Consider the following 3,901-nt stretch of genomic DNA (forward strand, 5'->3'; position numbering starts at 1 on the left):
GGCTCAGAGGTTAAGAGCACTGGCTGCTCTTCCAGAGGTCCTGAGTTCAATTCCCAGCAACCACATGGTGGCTCACAACCATCTGTAATGAGATCTGGTGTCCTCTTCTGTACTGCAGGATACATGAAGGAAGAAACCTATATACATAATAAATAAAAATCTTAAAAAAATAAATAAAACTCCTTTCTTGAACTGAGAATCTAAACTGATATAAATATATATGGAAATAAATAGAAGCCAGACATTCTGACACACACCTGTAATTCCAGCACTTGGGAGGTGGACGCTTGCTAGGGAACGAGGAGTTCAAAGTCATCCTCTATCCTGGGCTACTTAATGAGCTCAAGGTTAGCAGCCTGGGCTATCGGAGATCCTGTCTCAAAAACAAAACAAGCCAACCAAACAAGCAGCCACCCCTCAAAACAAACAACAGCAAAGAGGAAACCCTTCTTTACAGTGGTATGCTGACTAACATATGACATGAAGGCAGTAATAAAACGTATATCATCTTCATGTATATCCGGCCCTCCACGGGAGAGTGTGGCCGGACCATAAGGGCCAAAGGTCAGCGAGGCCAGGAGTGAAACTGTGTTCTGGACCACTGACCACACTCATGAGCTCACAGCAGCTGGGGTGGCCTACGCAAGATCAGCCAGTCAGCATTCTAGTGTGGGGTGGGGAAGGGGTCCTGAGGCCTTGGCGGTTGATGACTTCTCAGGGAGAGTCGGTTTCCTTTGGGGGTGTAGCGCTAGTAGGCTGACCACTCTCTGGAGGATGGCCCGACACCCAGGAGTCCATAGGCAGTGCAAACTGGAGTTGACATGCAGATGACGGGGATATGGGGGTAAGGGATGGGTATGATTAAAATACATTGTATAAAGTTCCCCAATAATTAATAAAATATATATTTTTCAAACTAGATCATCTGAAAATTAGTAGGGCTGACTGCACAGTACTGCTGGGTAAAGCCTGATCGGAGACGCGGGAATGGCTCTGAGGGAGATGAATGGTATAGTAATTCATCTCTTCAGAGCAGTTCCCCAGAAAATGTTCATATTTCCGAAGACAAAAGTTGTGATGTTGAGATTGGTAAGCTCACAACAGGCAACAGAGAGTGGGAGAAGCCGGTGACACCATCTGAACAGGGCTGAGCAAAGTCAATGTCATGGGTCGGATGAGAAGACAGTACTTCTGATGAAACGCTCAGAGCACAGCAGAGGGACTGGAGTAAAGGCTTGGCTCTTGGGAGTGAGTTTTGTTCTTTCAGAAGACCCAAATTCAGTCCCCAGTGCTCACATCTGATGACTCACAACTGCCTGAAACTCCAGCTTGAGAGATGCAGGCCTCTGACCTCCTCACTCATGTATGCAAAACTAGGATTGTGTATGTTTGCGTGCATGGCGTGTGTGGGAGTGTTGGTGTGTGGGGGGGATGCTGGTGTGTGTGTGAGGGTATGCTTATGTGTGGGGAGACCCTGGTGTGTGTGGGGGATGCTGGTATGTGGGGGGGATGTGGGTGTAGGGGGGATGTTGGTGTGGGGGGATGCTGGTGTGGGGGAATGCTGGTGGGGAGATGCTGGTGTGGGGGTATGCTGGTGTGGGGGTGCTGGTGTGTGGGATGCTGGTGGGGGGGGATGCTGGTGTGTGTGTGGGAGGCTGGTGTGTGTGGGGATGCTGGTGTGTGGGGGATGTGGGTGTGTGGGGGGGAGGGAAGGAAGATCTCCCACTAAGAGTTTAACCCTAGGAAACACTGTAGAGATCCTACACCGAAGGACATCCTACACCAAAGACTCTAAATTGTCAAGTTAGAGATGACAAGGGAAGTGAGGGAGGAAGTGAGAGGCCTGGCTTTCCCTTCAGGACCCCATCATACTCTACATGATAACTGTCTCTCCCACTCTCCCCTGTTTCCGGCCACCTCTTTTAATGCAGCTTCTCCCTAAACTTTTTTTTAAAACTTATTTTATGTGTGTGGGTCTTTTGCTTGCATGTATGTCTAGCCCCCACATCTGAACCTGGTATTCATGGAAGCCAGAATAGGACATTAGTTCCCTTGAACTAGAAACCCAGGTATTATGAGCCATCACGTAGGTGCTGGAAATCAAACCTAAGTACTCTGGAAGAGAGCAGCACTTTGAACTCCTGAGCCATTTTTTCAGGCCCCTAAGTTTCTGAAGAGAAGGCTTTTCCCCTTAAGGCCCTATCGTGCAGCCTGGTATGAAGCTCTGTCTCCTAATTACTCTCCCATTCCAAAGCCTATCTCGGCCCTTCTGCTTACAAGAGTCTTTCCTAATAAGGAAATGCCCATGGGAAGCAACTGGACACCCGTGATAAATAACTGCACTGTGTTATCTGGACTTAGCTCCTGGACTGCAGAGAAGGAAAAGGCGGCACTTACTGCACACTTGGTGAATTTCAAATGGACTAGATGGTGGTAGACTCTGTAATTTGTTCTCAAATTGGTCGGCAAAAGAACAATTATAATGGCATTAAATACAAGGAAATGTTACCTTTTGTTTGTTTGATGTTTGAGACAGGATCTTGTTATGTTATGTAGACCATGCTGGCCTTGAACTTGAGAGTCCAATCCTCTCGCCTCTGTCTGTGCTGGGATTACAGGCACGTGCCTCGCCTGTTTATTTTTGTTTTGTTGTTGTTTGTTTTATTGTTTTTAACCTTTATTTTTGGTTTGTGGGTTTAGGTGTTTTGCCTTCATAGATGCCTGTGTACCACATGCCTGCAGAGTTCGGGGAAGTCGGAAAAAAAACATGAGGTCCTCTGGAACTAGAGTTCCAGGTGCTGTGAGTCTCCGTGTGGGTTCTGGGATTCAAACCCTGAGCCTCTGGCAGAGCAATTCAGTGCTCTGAACCGCTGAGCCAATCTTCCAGACCCACAGTCTTTTTTTTTTTTTTTTTTTTTGGCTGTTGTTTTTTGTTGTTGTTGTTTTTGTTTTTTGATTTTCGAGACAGGGTTTCTCCTTAGCTTTTTTGGTTCCTGTCCTGGAACTAGCTCTTCTAGACCAGGCTGGCCTCAAACTCACAGAGATCCGCCTGCCTCTGCCTCCTGAGTGCTGGGATTAAAGGCGTGCACCACCAACACCTGGCCTTGTTTTTGTTTTTTTGAGACAATTTCTCAATACATCTGAGACTGGCCTCTAAATGAACTAATGATCTTCCTGTCAAGCCTCCCAAGGGCCAGGGGTTGTGACTATTGTTCCTCGGCTCCTGGCTAGACTCTGGGTCAATGCCAACAGCTGCAGGATCTTGATTAAGTGGGGAAGAGAGCTCTTCTTGCTGTACCTGCACTGCTCTCCATGTGTCTTAGTCCCTGTTCTGTTGCCATGACCAAGGCAGTTCTTATAAAGTGTTTAATTGGGCTTGCTTACGTTTTCAGAGGTTTAATCCATCATCTAGTTCATCACCATGGTGGGGAGCATGTTGGCAAGCAGGCAGGCATGGTGCTGGAGAAGTAGCTGAGAGTTCTACATTCTCTCTGTAGACAGCAGGAACCGCCCCGATGGATTCTTGAGCACTGGCATGGATTCTTGAAGCTTCAAAACCCACCCACAGTGACGCACTTCCTCCAACATGGCCATACTTCCTAGTCCTCCCAATCCTTTTAAAAGTTCCACTCCCTGGTAACTAAACATTCAAAAATATCAGCCTTTGGTGGCCATTCCTATTCAAATGACACTATAAATTTTAAAATATTTCATGAGATTTTAAAACACGGCTTAAGAACTCCTTCAGAGCCGGCAGTGGTGGCGCATGTCTTTAATCCCAGCACTCGGGAGGCAGAGTCAGGTGAATCCCTGTGAGTTCGAGGCCAGCCTGGTCTACAAGAGCTAGTTCCAGGACAGCTAGGACTGTTACACAGGGAAACCCTGTCTTGAAAAAAACAAA

The sequence above is a fragment of the Microtus ochrogaster genome (genome assembly GCF_000317375.1).
Source record: "Microtus ochrogaster isolate Prairie Vole_2 chromosome 14 unlocalized genomic scaffold, MicOch1.0 chr14_random_3, whole genome shotgun sequence".
In the NCBI taxonomy this organism is placed as follows: domain Eukaryota; kingdom Metazoa; phylum Chordata; class Mammalia; order Rodentia; family Cricetidae; genus Microtus; species Microtus ochrogaster.